This window comes from Rhincodon typus, chromosome 29, assembly GCF_021869965.1.
Source record: "Rhincodon typus isolate 14 chromosome 29, sRhiTyp1.1, whole genome shotgun sequence".
In the NCBI taxonomy this organism is placed as follows: domain Eukaryota; kingdom Metazoa; phylum Chordata; class Chondrichthyes; order Orectolobiformes; family Rhincodontidae; genus Rhincodon; species Rhincodon typus.
In genome coordinates this window covers 3,046,559-3,063,720 of record NC_063360.1, presented here as the reverse complement: position 1 = coordinate 3,063,720, position 17,162 = coordinate 3,046,559, and the positions used below count along the sequence as shown (strand labels likewise).

At 40.8% G+C, this 17,162-nt stretch overlaps 1 long non-coding RNA gene across 1 annotated transcript; it reads left to right on the top strand.

Annotated features, from left to right (window-relative positions):
- Positions 1-287: 287 nt before the first annotated feature.
- On the top strand, positions 288-15,872 carry LOC125486466. The gene is made up of 2 exons (XR_007265124.1): positions 288-463; positions 14,983-15,872. It is a non-coding gene; the product is annotated as an uncharacterized LOC125486466 (long non-coding RNA).
- The last annotated feature ends 1,290 nt before the right edge of the window (positions 15,873-17,162 follow it).

The following is a 17,162-nucleotide window of genomic DNA, read 5'->3' as shown; positions in this document are numbered from 1 at the left end:
ACAGGGCAGACCGACAGATCACAATTGACTAATTCCTTTCAAAACGCAGTGGTAGAGTTTGTGAAAGCTCCAACAGGAGGACGGAAAGCCTACAGACATGATAATATTCCCATTCCCTGATATTGTAAAGTAAAAACCCACAATATTTTCTCACCTTTTGACTGCACAGACCTTAGTTTAGCTGAGACAAGGCATTGGGCTGTGAGTTGTCTTGTCTCTTGGTTCCAGGCAGTCTGTCACTAATCTGGGTGGGAACCAGGCTGACACTTGAGTGTAGTCATGGGCAGGATAAGGGATGAGTCAGATGAAACCGCAGTCTCTGGGGCAAAAAGGGAGTTTCAGCCACGTTTTCAATAATGGAGTGTCTCTGAATTGGAGCTTCTTTATGAGAGACTGCTGTATTTGGAAGCCTTTGGCTTTCTGAAGCCAACAGATGGTGTGGGAATGGACAGGCAGCTAAAGGGTAAGGTGTTTCAATGTTTAGATTGATATTGAAAGTATATTTTCTAACATTTGTGCTCCCAGCAGAAACATGACAGCTCGATTGGAAACCCAGATACATTTGCTGTCATTTTAAAATAGTCCAGCAGCACCTGTCCTCCAGAAGGGCTGGGAGTCAGAAAATAACCACTGAGGTTTGATAAATATTTGGATAAGAAAAGCCCATCATGATTGCTGTAATACTGTTCAGTTATTTGGTTCTTTTTTTTAAACTCTCAATATCTAAAGCCACCGTCTGTTACACTGTTAAGACTTCATCATCCAGTAAGTACAAACCAAGTGTGTGAGTGATGCATTCAGTAATCCACTAGGGCTTTCTGTGTGGCCTCAGTGCTTAGAAGATCACAGGACCAGAAGACCAATCAGCCCCTCAACTCTTCTCTACCATTCAACAGATCATAGCTAATCTGTACCTATTAGAATCATTTGTCTTAAGTAAAAACCAGAAGTGCTGGAAAGCCTCGGCAGGACTGGCAGCATCTGTGGAGAGAGAAACTGAGTTAAGGTTTTGAGTTCAATGAGACTTCTTCAAAGCTCAAGACTCAGCTCTATTTTCTTGGTCTTCATATCCCTTGCATCACAAACCTAATGACCTGATAAACTGTTTCTAGTGATAAATATTGACAAAGACACCAGCAAAACCCTTTCTACATTTGATTGAATCGATGCATCTTTCACATCCACCTGAGAGGGCAGTTGGGAATTTGGATAAACATCTCTGACCGTGCTGCTCTCTCTCAGTACTGCAAGGTGCTGTTCTTCATGAAGGCTAACCAAACAAAATACCAGAAAATGTTACATTCAATCAAACGGGAAGAATATCAACACTGAGGTACACTAGTATTAAGTGCTTTATCTATTTAATCTTTTTCTTCTTCTGAGGTGTGGTGACCCTCAGCTTAAACCATCACCAATTGACTCTCTCAGTGAGAGAGATGCCCTATGGTCTGATAGGATTATGGTGGCCTTACTGTTTTACCGCTTATGTATAAAGATGGGAATGTTAAAGATCAAGGTGAGATGTTGGATATTGAGTTTGAAGGTCTCACCTTTTTTAGCCAGAAAAGCAGACAGACAATAATCAGCAGTTTTTCCATTGGAAATCGTGAATAATGCACATTTTTGGGATAATGATAGGAAAGTGCAGAGAAGCAAGTATGAGAGACAGGACCAGCTTGGTATATGGAGCTTGCCCAATCAAAATTCAGTCCTCTGACCAGCAGTCACCTGCTCCTTGAAGCCTGGGTGTTGGTGTGACGAGACCTGTCACTTTAAGTAAAGCTGCAATGTGACAGAATGAGATAACAAGGTGACCCTTCTGAAGAAGGGTCTAGGCCCGAAACGTCAGCCTTCCTGCTCCTCTGATGCTGCTTGGCCTGCTGTGTTCATCCAGCTCTACACCTTGTTATCTCAGATTCTCCAGCATCTGCAGTTCCTACTATCTATGTGACAGAATTATGTCACTCAAGCTAGAATGCAGAGCTGTGAAAAACAACTCAAACAAAACGCAGGCATGGTCAAAGCCTGAGACCATAAAAGAGAGCTCGAAAGTGTTTTGAACAGATAAGTTTTATCTGATCATGGGATCTTGTGTTGTTTAACCAAATTGTAAAAGAAACAAGGGTGTGGCTCTAATAAGACTAGTACACAAAACATCCTCAAGAACAATCATCTCCCCTTTGCTGTCCTGTGCACTCCTTAAAAGGGACGATGAACAGCAGAATGCTTTTCCGCCACTCCCTCCCTGGGCAAGTGGGCTCGGACACCAACTTGGGGCTCTTGGAAGACCTACATTGAACCTGCAGTTCCCTGAAGCAGGCAGAAAGCAGGGCCAGCAGCCAAGGAGTTAAACTAGTCGCCCAGTTTCAAAGTTCTGAAGTCAAGTAACCACATTGGGCAGGAAAATTAAATACAAAAGGTGGGGGAGGGAACAACAGAAAGCTGTGCTTTCCCTTCTGCAGTCCCCTCACCCGTGTTCATCCCCACACCCCAAGCACCACCAGAGCTGAGTTGCTGGCACGAGGCTGGTGGCATCTGGATAATTTTAATCCCAGTCCCCTGAAACTCCGATATAACTGTTGGAAAATCTTTTTTGGTGCCAAACTTCTGAAACCTCCCCTCAGCCCAATTACTCACCAGTGACCAATAAACTCTGAGAGCAGCTGATTAAATACATCAGCATACACAATGATTAACAATACCGAAGAGCTGGCAAAAGGGCAATTTGTACAAAAATATTCAATTTTCAAATCATTAAATTCCTTAAAATGTCATTAATTTGTAACACATGCTGTCTGAATCAAATGGGAGATTTTGGTGCCTTTTTGCCTCACCCAGAAAAACAGACCCATAACTTTCATATTACAGTTAGTTATCTGTTTCCTGTCATAATTCACAAAACAAAATTCTGTCGTCGTTTTCACCTGCACCAGAATTTGATTTTTTGTGGCTTTAGTTTGTCTTCTTGAGCTGTGAGATTAGCAGATCCAAGTTGTTGCCTCAGTCATCATGTTTTGAATATGTTCTGCTCAAACTGGGATCACCCCCAACCCAACAGCCCTCCCCCCTCCACGGTTGGACCAGCAATGGGGAGATTTTTTTTCTGTTCATTGCTATCTCAGAGAAGCAGAGATGGACAGATGATGACGGGACACACTGGCCACTTTGTACTCAGAGCAGAACTGCAGACCACAGTTCAGCATTCCAGAAGGCCATGGGCAACTTAAAATCCCAGGCCTGAGACACCTAGATTCTGGGAGTGATTACACGTCCAGAGCAGGCCCTGTTATACCTGCTCTGTGTGAATAAGACTCCATTGCCTGCTTTGCCTCGAAAAGGGAGGTCATATGCAGACAAGGCAAATGTCTCTCAAAATAAACAGAGGCACACAGACAGGATGCTGTTGTCTCTCTCTCTCTCTCTCTCCTTTTTTGTGGTCTGCACAGAGACTTGCAAACTGCTTTGGGTCAAGAGGATTGGACATGTCAACCCAACTCGAGGCAGAGTGTTTGGCTTGGCTCAGAGTACGAAGGAGATAAATTTGTTTTTGTAACTTGGCTTCATTATCTTGGTTGAAAGTTTAGTGGTCCACGGAGGGCATGCTAAGTTTATGATGTTAAACCCAGCATATTCAGATAGACACAGAAGATTCCACGGCTTAAAAAGCAAGGTCACATTCTGGGTACCTTGTAAAACATTGAGTCCTCAAAGCCACCAAATAATGTATCTTAGACCATAAGATAACAAAGCAGAATTAGGCAATTTGGCTCATCAAATCTGTTCTGCCATTCTATCATGGCTGCCTTCTCCCTGTAACCTTTGATCCCCTTACTAATCAAGTGCATACCTATCTCTGTCTTAAAGGCACTCAATGACTTGGTGACCACAACCATCTAATGCAATGAATGCCACAGATTAACCACCCTCTGGCTGAAGAAATCCCTCCTATTTCAGTTCTAAAGGGTTGTCCCTTCACTGAGGCTGTGCCCTCAGCTCATACTTTCTCCTACTAGTGGAAAGATCTTCTCCACATTCACTGTATCCAGACCTCTCAGAATTTTATAAGTTTCAATGAGATCCCCTCATATCCTTCTAAACTCCATCGTGTACTGACCCAGATTCCTCAACCACTCCTCATATAACAGCCCTTCATCTCCAGGATCATTCTTGGAGACCTCCACTGGACCCCCTCCAAGGCCAGCACATCCTTCCTTAGATATGGGGCCCAAAACTGCTCACAATATTCCAAATCTGGTCTGACCATAGCCTCATACAGCTCGTGTATTCTAGCCCTCTTGAAATGAATGTTAACATTGCACTTGCCTTCCTAACTGCCAACTGAACCTGCATATTAATCGTAAGACTAGGACTCCCAAGTCCCTTTGTGCCTCTGAAACTTCTCCCCGTTTTGAAAATAGTCTCTTTTCTTCCTGCCAAAGAGCATAATCTTACATTTTCTCACATTATGTTCCATCTTCCACTTCTTTGCTCACTCTCCTAGTCTGTCCAAGTCCTTCTGCAGCCTCCCTGCTTCCTCAACACTACCTACCTGTATTTGTGTCATCTGCAAATTTAGCTATAACGCCTTCAGTTCCTTCATCCAGATTGTCAATATATAACATGAATAGTTGTGGTCCCAACACTGACCCCTGCGAAATCCATTACTCACTGGCTGCCATCTTGAAAAAGACCCTTTTATCCCTACTCTCTGTCTTCTGCCAGTCAGCCAATGCTCTATCCATGCCTGTACTTTGCCCCTACCACCAGGGGCTCTTATTTAGCAGCCTCCTGTGCAACACTTTGTCGAAGGCCTTCTGGAAATCCAAGTAGATCACATCCATTGGCTCGCCTTTGTCTACCTTGCTCATTATCTCCTCAAAGAATTCTAATAGATTTTTCAGGCATTACCTTCCCTTGATAAAACTGTGCTGATTCAGCCCTATTTTATCATGCACTTCTAAGTACTCTGCAATGTCATCCTTAATATTGGGCTCTAAAATCTTACTAACAACCGAGGTCAGGCTAACCAGCCTATATAGTTTCCGGTCTTCTATCTCCCTCCCTTTTTAAACAGGGATGCTACATTAGCCATTTTCCAGTCTTCTGGGACCATTCCTGACTCCAGTGATTCCTGAAGGATCATCAGCAATGCCTCTACTATCTCCTCAGCTATCTCCTTCAAAATCCTGAAGGTGTAACCCATCTTGTCCAGGTGATTTATCCACCTTCAGCTCCCCCAGCACAATTTTGTTTTAGTGATGGTCACCACAGTCACCTCTTCCCCCTGATTCTCGAAGTTCTGGTATGCTGCTGGTGTCTTCCACCATAAAGACTGATGCAAGCTTTACCTGTTTAGTTCCTCCACCATTGCTTTGTTCCTCAGCCTCATTTTCCAGTGATCCAATGTCCACTCTTGCCTCTCTCTTACTTTCCATATTTCTAAAAAAATCTCATAATCTTCTTTTATATTACTACCTGGCTTACTCACATATTTTATCTTCTCCCACCTTTTTTGATTTTTCGAGTTTTCCTCTGCTGCTTTTCAAAGGCTTCCCACTAACCTTCACCACATTATATGCTTCTTATTTTATTTTTATCCTGTCCCTGACTGATTGCATCATCCTTCTCTCAGTTTGTTTCTTTACCTAAGGATGAATTTCTGCTGTGCCTCCTCAGTTATCCCCAGAAACTCCTGCCATTGCTGCTCCACTGTCTTCCCTGCCAGGCTTCCTTTCCAATCAACTTTGGCCAGCTCCTCCCTCATACTTTTGTAGTTATCTTTAGTCAATTGTAATACTGTTACATCTGATTCAAGCTCCTGCCTCTCAAACAGCTGGGTGAATTCTATCATACTATGGTCACTACCTCCTAGAGGTTCCTTCACCTTAAGCTCCCTAATCAAGTCTACCCCATTACACATCACCAAATCCAGAAATGCCTTTCCATAGTGGGCTCTACCACAAGTTGCTCTAAAAAAAAATCACCTTGCATTCCACAAATTCCTTTTCTTGAGATCTGCTTCCAACCTGATTTTCCCAGTCCACCTGCATTACTGTAATAATGTCTTTCTTACATGCCTTTGCTATGCCCTGATTTATTTTCTGCCCTGCATCCTGAATATTTCTAACGGGAGTTAGGGGGTACATAACAACTCTCATCAGGGTCTTTTTTCCTTTACGCTTCCTCAAATCTACCCACACAGATTCTATGCCTTCCGATCCTATGTCATTTCTTGCCATCAATTTAATTTCTTTCCTTACTAACAAAGCAACCCCACTCCCTCTGCCTAGACTTTCAATGTGACGCTATATCTTGGATATTTAGTTCCCAGTCCTGATCCCCTTGCAGCCACATCTCTATGATGCCCACGGTATCATGCCTGCCAAGCTCATTTATCTTGTTTCATATACTGCATGCATTTAAGTACAACGCCCTCAATCCTGCGTTGACTGCAAGAAGTGACACAGTTATTGAGAGTTTGGCTCTATAATACTTCAACATTGCCCATGATCTTCTCTGGAGATGCAGAAGAAGATATATCACTTTCTATCAGCAAGTGATGAGGCATTCCAATCCAACACTCATAGGAACTGTGCGGCATGTTGTTCTTGGGCTGCACGTCCAGTAAATCAAGGGGAACAGATACAATAATCTGCAAAGCAATACGATTTGTCCCAAAAGTCATTTAATATGCTCTCCTCTTTAAGATGATCCTTGAAACTTCAAACAGACTACACTGGAAATACTCAGGACAGGCAGCAACTGTGGAGAAAATGTTAACATCGCAGATTCCCACAACCACTTCCATCCAGAAGGATATGGGCAGCAGGTGCATGGGAACACCACCATCTGCAAGTTCCCGTCCAAACCACTCACCACCCTGACATGGAAATATATCATTGTTCCCTCAGTATCGCTGGGTCAAAATCCTGGAATGCGCAGTAAAGTGCTGGCACAGCCAGCACCACACACATCCCATAGGTAAATACGAGAAAAGATTGATAATCTTCCATTAGTGTTTGACCAAGTGTTTGATTACCTGTTCAAATGTTTTCTTCTTTGAGCAATGAAATTTATTAATCTCTTATGAAATGCATTGGAACAATTTATGTTAAAGGTGCTATTTAATTGCAAGTTGTTGTAGCAAGGCTCTACTTGGACCAGCAGCAATTTAATCATGATTGGAAATTTGCAATATTCTCAGCAGATCACTGACAAATCAACAAGAGCCATCATACACCGTCAGCAGCAAAGCTTGGTTTCAACTCTCCAAACCTATACAACAGCAGCAGTTGGGTACACTATCATTTCCAAATCAAAACAGCCACCCAACCATCAAAATAAATCACTGTTTCTTCTTGTCACTGGAGCTCCCTAAGAGCTCAGTGGGCCCACCTCACACAGACCCGAGCAACTTAGACTGTTCGCTCACCACTCATCGCCCACTCATCACGGGATGGGCAATAATTTGCTGCCTTGCCACCATCACCCACATCCTGTGAAATGAACTAAAGAAAGAATTTGGTAGCATAGTTGTGGCAAAGTTTGTTTTTTTTTCTTTAAAAATATCTTAAAATATTGTCCAATTGGACAACAACTCTCACCAGAGTTTCTCCCAAAAATAAAGATTTGGGGGTGAGAGCCCAGAAAGACCTTCCCACATGGAGGTCTCACTCACTCTGTTGTACCATGAATTTATACTTGCTCAGGACCAATCAAGGCAGCTAAAGAATTTGCATAGGGTTCAGGTAGCCACAAGAGACCCTATCTTTCAGGAGCTGGCTTCACCAGGCCAGTCACATGCAATATAAGAACAGCTTTAAAGAATAAACAGAGGTTTGAAAGGCTGCAATAGCTCATGTGGCTTTCAGAGCAGGAAACAACAGCTTATGCATGGTTAGGGAGGAAATACGCATGAATACTTGCACACTTGAACAAGCTACAAAATATACAAAAACAAATCAGGGACAAGGAAAGGCAAAGTTAGTCTATTCTCCCAGTGCTTGCTTAGCTGCATGGTCAACACTCCCTTGTGATTTTGCCACCACTCCCAACCCAACTCATCCAGCTCCCTAGTAAATTATTCTGGTACTTTCACATCCTTCAAGGATGATTTGCCAAAATTGTGCCATTGATTTCGCTCATGAATGGCCTCTTTAGCGTAACCGCAAATAGGCCTTCCCTGATCTCAATAGTTGGAAAATTACAGATAGCTGTTAATGATTCCAACATGTATGGCTGCCAGCTATCTGCCCCATGCATCGCAAACTTTGGGCAAAGCAGGACTTGAACTTAAATTTAAAATCATAAGCTCTGGACATACATTCATAAATCACTTTTACAAATTAGTCATGGTTCAGTGGCAGTACTCCAACAGAATATTCCAAACATTTTGATGGAAGATTATCAATCTTTCCTTGTATTCATCTATGGGATGTGGGTCCTGCTAGCTGGGCCAGCATTTAATGCCCATCCCTAGTTGCCCCTTGAGAAAGGGACAGTGAGCCACCTTCTTGAACCCCCGCAGTCTATTTGCTGTAGGTAGACCCCCAATGCCAGTAAGGACAGAATTCCAGGATTTTGACCCAGCGATACTGAAGGAACAGTTGTATACTTCCACGTCAGGATGGTGAATGGCTTGGAGGGGAACTTCCAATGCAGAAACATGAAGCCATATAGGTGATTCTTTAGTGCTGAACTGAGAGCATGCTGCATTGTCTTTAGGAATGAGACTTTAAATTGAGATCTTCTTTACCTCTCAGGTACATGAGAAGGATCCTATAGTGCTGTTCAAAAATTTGTTTGGTGTTCTGGGCAAATTTAAATTTTAACAAACTTCACTGAAGTTGACTAACTTAACTCCATCCTGTTGCAGGTTCACTCAGTGTGCAATCTGCCTTTTTTTGATTATCCACACCAGTAATTAGACTTCGAAAGCAAGCTATCGCTGCTTTTAAACATCATGATGATATAAAAGTCACGATTAAAATGCCTTTTTAAAATTCCGGGCTTATTTATGTAGAGAAACAGAAAATGGTGAAAATAACAAGTCTGGAATGCATTTATGGTGAGAAAAATAGTTAACTATTGAGGTCAGTAAACATATATAAAAATATTATGCTTGGTACAATTGTTTGTATTAATCTTATATACTGTTATAAGCCCCTTTAATCTCAAGAACATGTACTTTTATAGTCATTTTCACAACCATAGGATATCCAAAAGTTTTTTTAGGTATTAAATTATTCGAACACATTAAAATGCAGCACAGCAAGGTTCTGTGAACAGTAGAGAGATGAAGGGCTGGATAATCTGTTTTAATTAATGTAATATTGATTAGAAAAGCAGGGAAAATTGACCTATCCTTCTTCAAATGGTACCATGGTTCTTTTACATACATCTGAGGGGTATAAAGGGTGTCTGCTCATTAGCTAATCTGAAAGACGGCTCTCTCAATGTAAGGTGAAGCTCGGCAATAGAGTACTTGCTTAACTTTGGCCAGTCAGGGAATTCGGTGCAGGGAGGGAGGAGGAGCAGTTCTGACCTTTTACCCAATAAGGAATAATTCTAAAGAAGGAGTGAGAGTGATATCTGAGAGCTCTGTTCCAAAGGCATCAACTAAGCAAATAACTAATTGATTGAGTTTTAATGTATTTTCCCCTCTAAATCAGATGGGTAGTTTAAATTAGGTCTAGGGAGATCTAAGTACTGTATTACATTTCTAATTTAACTAGTTAATGATTATTCATCATTATATCAACTGGTTTGATTGATTTTCTGAACTTGAACCCATTAGTTAAAGAAAATACAAGAAAGACGGCAGAGTAGATGAAGTGATGTGTTGAAGCTGTAATATGAGAGAGTTGGGTGGACACCAGTGTTATCCACATCAACCACATCTGTACTTAGTGTCAGCAGTTCCAAAACTTTGATTCAGAATTGATGCGCCGAAGGCTGAGATTTAGACACCGTGATGTTAACAACTAGTGCTAAAGTGAGGGCTTTAAACTAAATAGTGGTAGAAGGGGAATGTTCAAGAGGGGATATTTAGAAAGTTAATGATAAAAGGGCAAGGAAATGGAGCAGGCTAGTGATACAGGGAATGATAACCAGTGTGTGACAGAAAGGAACAGTGCATATGATCATGTGCACCAACAATTAAGGTTGTGGTAGGGAAAAGTATTAAAAAGACAGAATTTAAAGTTTGTTATCAGAATGTTCACACATTTGTAATGAGATAGATAAATTAACAGCACAAATTCAAGTAAATGGGTACGATGCCTATGGGTATTGCACAATTAGAGGCTTGGTAGCAAGGTGATGAAGGCTTGAATCTGAATATTCAAAGATATTTAACATTTCAAAAAGGTAGGTAGAAAGAAAAAAGAAGTCAGATATATCTGTTACTAAGGGATGAGATCAGTATGGTTGTGAAAAGTGACTGATTCAGGAGAACAAGATGCAGAATTAGTTTGGATGGGGACAAGAACAATACAGGTATTTCAGCAATAACGCATGTTTCGTTAACATGAATTGGCTGTAATGCAATTGATGAATAGTGGACACTGTTTGGATAATGCAAACTTTCTGCTGTACAGATATAGCAATTTTCTTTAGTGATATCCCTATAACGCAATTTTCTATAGTGCGAGGTCACACAACACAACTATTGTTTTATAGGAGAACTACCTGTAAAAGGAAAAAGTCATTAGCATGAATAATTTGTAGGATCTCTAATTGTAGCTACACTCCAGGTCAGAGTATATATCAAGCCACACTGGGGCTTGTAAGTATTGCAACAATTGTGAGCTGCATTAACCTTCACATAAAGCAAATGATAGATGAAGCAAATTGGTAACAGTAGCCTTGAAGATAAGTTTGAAAACTATACTTACGACAGCATCTGAACGGAAACATATGAGAGAGGATAAATTTATAATTTCATGGTAACAAATCCTCTAGGCAATTGTGATCATAACAAATTTCACATTGAGTTTGGGGGTGAGAAACTTTGGTCTGAAACCTTTGGAAAAGACAATTACAAAGATATTAAAGTTGGCTAATAGCAGACTTGGAAAAGTAGTCAAAAGGTAAGACAGTACAGAAGCAATGCCAGACATCTAAAAAGATAATTCATCACTATAAATAATGTTAAAATTGCATTTTTCTGGATGGAATTTAACAGCTATATACAGAAGTTAAAGAAGATATCAAATTGAAAGAAAGGACATACAATACTGCAAAAAAGTGGTAAACCAGAATATCGGGAAATTTTAGAAAACAGGGGGAATATAGGATGAGAGTAAACTAACAAGAATAGGAGTAGACAATAAAGAGCTTCTAGAAGTTTATAAAAAGCAGCTAAGGTTCCTATTCAAAAAGGAGGGAGACTGATAGCAGGATAACCACTGTTCAGTTAGTCTGTGGTTCATGATGGGAATAATAGCAGGACATGAACAAAGTCATAATACAATCAAACAGAGTCAAGATGATTTTCTGAAAGGGAGGCTGTATTGAAAAAAAAATATCCTTTAGGATGTAACAAGCAGGGAGGATAAAGGGGAGCAAGTCGTTGCAGAGCATTTAGCTTTCTAAATGGCACTTGTTACGATGCCACATGACAGCTAAGAGCTGATGGTGTTGGAAGTTATTTATTAATATGGTCAGAAAATTGGCTAATGAACAAGAAACAGCTAGGATTAATGGGTAATTTGTAAATTGGCAAACTAACTGGTGAAATACCACAGGAACCAGTGTTTGGCCTCAACTATTTATAATCTATTTAGTAACTTTCATATAGGGACTGACTATATTGTAGCCAAATTTACTAGCAATACAAAAATGGATAGTAAAGCAAATTCTGCAGAGTTCACAAAGAATCTCTGAAAGGCTTATAGTTACAATATAGTGGCATGTAGAATATGAGATAGGAAATGGGAAATGAAACATTTTGTTGGGAATAGAAAAGCAGAATAATATGTAAATAGAGTCATAGAATGTTGTGGGAGGAGGAATCTGGGTGTCCTTGTATGTGAATCATAAGAAATTAGTTTTCAGGCACAGTATGGCAAATGGAATATCAGACTTTATTGCAAGCAAAAGTAAAATGTTAGGAGGTCTTGCGACACTTGTGCAGAGCATTGGTAGAACTCACCTACAGTGATATGTATTTGATCACTTTATTTAAGGAATAAACTTGCTTTGGGGACATTTCAGAGAAGTTTCACATGGTCAAGTCCGCAGATAACACGTTTGCATTATGAAGAAAGATTGAGCAGGTTGGGCCTACACTCATTGATTGAATTTCAAAAGAATAAGTGGTGATTTTATGGAAACATACAAGATTCTGAACAAGTTCTAGGGCAGATGCTGAGAGTATTTGCCCTCAGTGGGGAATCTATAAACAGGGGGCATGATTTCAAAATATAGTCTCCAATTTAGAATCATAGGATCCATGATAGGGCAGCATGGTGGCAGTGGCTAGCACTGCTACCTCACAGTGCCAGGGATTCAGGTTCGATTCCAGCCTTGGGCGAGTGTCTGTGTGGAGTTTGCACATTCTCCCTGCGTGTGTGGATTTCCTCCAGGTGCTCCACTTTCCTCCCACAGTCCAAAGATGAGCAGGCTAGGTGGATTGGCCATGCTAAATTGTCCATTGCATGCAGGGACATGCGGGCTAGTTGGATTAGCCATGAGAAATGTAGGGTTATAGGGATAGGTGCAAGGTTGGTCTGGGTGAGATGCTCTTTGGAGGGTCAGTATGGACTCAATGGGCTAATTGACCTGTAGGGATTCTATGATTTTGTTTAAGATGGAGATGAGGAGGGATTTCTTCTCTCAGAGGGTCATTAATCTTTGGAAATTCTTTACTACAGATAGGAATGAAGAATAGGCCATTGAATCAAGGCTGTTAGGCACATTTCTAGTCTGCAATGGAGACAAGGGTCCTAAGGAGCAGACAGGAGAGTGGAACTAAGGCCACGACCAGATTAGCCATTGACTTACAGAGCTAGCTCAAGGGACCAAACAGAATACTCCTGCTCCTATTTCCTATGTTCTCATGGTCTCTCAGCAGTACACTGGATTATGTGCTCAAATGTCAGGATTGGTGTTTAAATCCATAACATTCTGATTCAGGGCCAAGAATCAAGGCTGACACCATAATTAATGTTGATTTAAAAGAATGAGTGCAAGTGCTAATTCCATGCCCACACCCCCACTCCCTCAAGGATATCTTCTCAACACCTCATCTGAAATTCCATCCTCTAAATATTTCATAATGTCATCTATAGCCTCATTCTAAAAATGACTTGCATTTATATAGAGTTTTTCAAAACCTTCATTGCCTTTTTACAGTCAAAGAAGCGCTTTGGTTTTAAAAAAAGTGTTAATTTTATGAAACAAAATACAATACTGAGGCACCAAAAAAAAATTAGATTAGTTGATGATGTCTGGTTGGAGCAGTGAGGTGTGGAGGCAACTTTGAGAGCATGGGATGGACACAACAAAAGGTGAGACCATGAGTGACTAAAGCCATGGATGCAAAAGAGACCTGAATTGGAGGAATGTACACTGTTAATATAGGAAATGTAGCTGCGAATTTGCCAACTCCCCCAAATAGGATTATGATAATCACCAGATAATATGCCTTTGGCCAAGGTTTGAAAACTCACCTGAAAGATGGCATCTCCAACAGGGCAGTACTGGAGTGTTCACTGTGACTTTTGTACTCAGGGCCTGGAACTTTGTGCTTCGGGGCAAAAATGCTACCAACTGAGCCGCAGCTGATGCACTATTTCCAAAATTTTCAGTTTTTCACATGCATCATTTGTAAAAAGTATCTACAAATTCAAATCATCTGAAATCAACCTCATAACAGGAACACACCTTGTAAACTCTATTATAAAACAAATTAATGCTAGTTACTTCTCCACCAGGTTGTTAGAATTTCATACAATGTAGTTATTACTGAGAGGTCTTCAGTTACATGGATCCAATGGGGTTTCTTTTGTGAAAAAATGCTCCTTTTGCTTGCAGTAAATGTAGCTACGTGCATTTCTCCCCTCAGCCTTGCAACAGCCATGCTCTGAGAATTGTTATTTGCAGCTTTAAGGGGATTGAAAAAGTGGTTTCTTGTGAATTGGTGATGTCTCTCTCTCTTTCTGACAAGGGCTCAGGATTTATAAATCAGAAGTTAAAACAATTCTGCCAACACTGAGGGAACAGTGAGTGTCCCCCCCCTCACCTTAACAGTTCTGTGATTCTGTAAATGGAGATTTCAGGCCATTTGGAAGCTGCCTAGCTAGAATCTGGTACTGTTTCCTCTGTGTCAAGAATTGTCTGACATTCCACATCAATACACTGCTAACAAGCACAAGATTAGCAACAAATGTCTTTATATATCACCTTTAATTAATAAAACATTCAAAATCACTTCACAGGATCATTATAAAGCAACACATGACACAGAGGTACCAAAAAGAAGATATTAGGTTAGTTGATGATATTTGATTGGTGATGTAGGCTTTAAGGAGTGTCTTAAAGAAGTAAACTGAGGTTCAATGGCAGACGTGTGGAGGCAACTTTTAGAGCATCGGACTAATGCAACTAAAAGTGAGGCCACTGGTGATTAAAGCCAGGGATACGAAAGAGGCTTGAATTTGAGAAATGCAGTTATCTGAGGGTTGTAGTACTGGAGGAGACTGCAGAGGTATGGAGCTGCAAGGCCATGAAGGAATTTGAAGAGAGAGAAGAGAATTTTGAAATGGAGGCATTACTTGACTGTAAATCAGTAGAGGTCAGAGTGCACAGAGGCGATAGAAGAATAAAACTTGGTAGTTGATCCAAAACACGAGCGAGAGAGTTTTGGACAACCTGAAATTTACTCAGACTTCATGTCTGAGTGGATTTCAGATAAAGACAGGTGAGAGTTTTCAGCATTAAGTTACTCAACATGAACTATATTTTTCTTCTTTTCAACAGATGGCGACATCCGTGGTTTCAAATAAGTCTGTTCTTATAGGTCTAACATCCCCTCAGTGGACATTCTTCATGTATATATTGAAGGAGGACAGAAACAACAAGACATCAGAAAGCTCCGGCAAGTGCAAGAGATTTAAGAGCCTCCAAATTATGACATAAACAAGATTGAGAACATTTCTGGAACATAGATTGCTGTCCCTTGTCAAAAGATGCAAGGCTGGACCCTCCAACTACTTGCATTTATATAGCATCTTTAACATAGCATAATGTCCCAAAGCACTTCACAAGTGCATTATTGACAAAAGCTAACACTGGGTCACAGAAAGAGTTACCATAGTAGATGCCCAAAGATTAGTCAGATGTCCATTTTAAACAGCATTTCAAAGGAGAACAGAGGTATAGAAGGAAAATAGTGTGAAAACATCAGAAAAAGAGTAACAAATTCTTCACTTTGCTAAATATATAGGCTGTTAATTAGATTACTCTGTCACAGAACTAGGGTCTGTTAACACATTCTTCACTAGTTGCAGGACCTTTTTGTTTCCAATTATTCCTCAATAAACTAAGCCCGGCTGTCCCCAGTATACATCTAATCCTGTCACAGTTACTGCCCATTCATAACATTAACCCAGATGCCAGCGCAATCCCTTCCTGAATACAGATTTTATCCATTAAATCTCAAACCATCTTTCCTCAGAACACAGTTGCTCCTCAATCCCTGAAGAAAAACAAACCAAATCTTGGGACTAGGGAACACAACCAGCATTGTTCATTCATGAAATGTAAATAATTTACCTTAAATGGCCTGTAAACTATGGGAATTCCTTGTTAAGTCTTGTTCATTACTCATCCAAAGACTTCAATACAAATTAAAATCAACTCAATTACCATCACTGCGTTCAATTATTTTGTAACTATCATAAGCTGTTCAAACAAAATTCCCAATCTACTCCACCTGCACTGTGTCAAATTGACAAACATCACAGAGACACAAAGAACAACTTCTGCTGAGCCAGAAAAGCAGAGTGGGAGGGATAATCAAAAGCTTGACCAAAGAAATAGGTGTTAAGAATTGGAGAGATGGAAGTAAGTAGAACTTTGATAATAGAGGGGATAGTAGATTAGAAGTTGGCACAGAGTCAAGCAGGATTACACACAATCTCATTTAAACTGGCTGTGGCCAGAAGGTATGGAATTTGTGATGGCAATCAAACAAAGAAGGGAGAAAATCATTCATATCAGCTTGTGACACACAGCTAGTTTTGTGGGAATGGGGCTGAGAGAACAGTGAAGAGGTAGAATTGGTCAATAGGGGATTGAGAAAAATAGGGTTAAAGTGGAAAGGAGGTTAAATGTCAGAGGTAGTTGAATGTGATCTTCATCTTGGTGAAGAAATCTACAAGTTCCTCACATTTGTTATTTGTTAGAAGTGAATGTGAAGGCACAGTTAGAAATTTTAAGGGACAACAAGGTGCAGGGCTGGATGAACACAGCAGGCCAAGCAGCATCATAGGAGCAGAGAGGCTGACGTTTCGGGCCTAGACCCTTCATCAGAAAAGGGGGAGGCGAAGGGGGTTCCGAAATAAATAGAGAGAGTGGGAGGCGGATAGAAGAGGGATAGAGGAGAGGATAGGTGGAGAGGAAACAAACAGGTCGAAGAGGCGGGGATGGAGCCAGTAAAGGTGAGTGTAGGTGGGGAGTTAGGAAGGGGATAGGTCAGTCCAGGGAGGACGGACAGGTCAAGGCGGCGGGATGAAGCTGGTCTATGGCAGACCAAACACATTTATTGAGTTTTATGTTGCCTACTAGGATAATCTTTGGGTAATGTGTGCTCTTAGAAAAGGATAACAAGGCTCAGTTCAATTTGAAGTGGTCAAACCACATCGAATGTTAATTGGCTATCAGTTATGCAGTGGGGAAATTCAAGATTCTGCCTTTTAGACATGAAGGAATGAAAATGTAGGGGATTCACAGGAGAATGGCTGGGATGCAAGACATGGAAGGGTTTTCTGAGAAAGGATATCAAATGTAGAAGTGTGGGAATAGCTGGAGAAATCAACAGAAGTATCTGAAACAACAAATGCTGAAGATAACAGCGGATCAGGCAGCATCCATGGAGAGACAGTATGCTTATGTTTCAAGTCTAGATGACTTTTCATCAGAGCTGAAGTGTGGAGGGG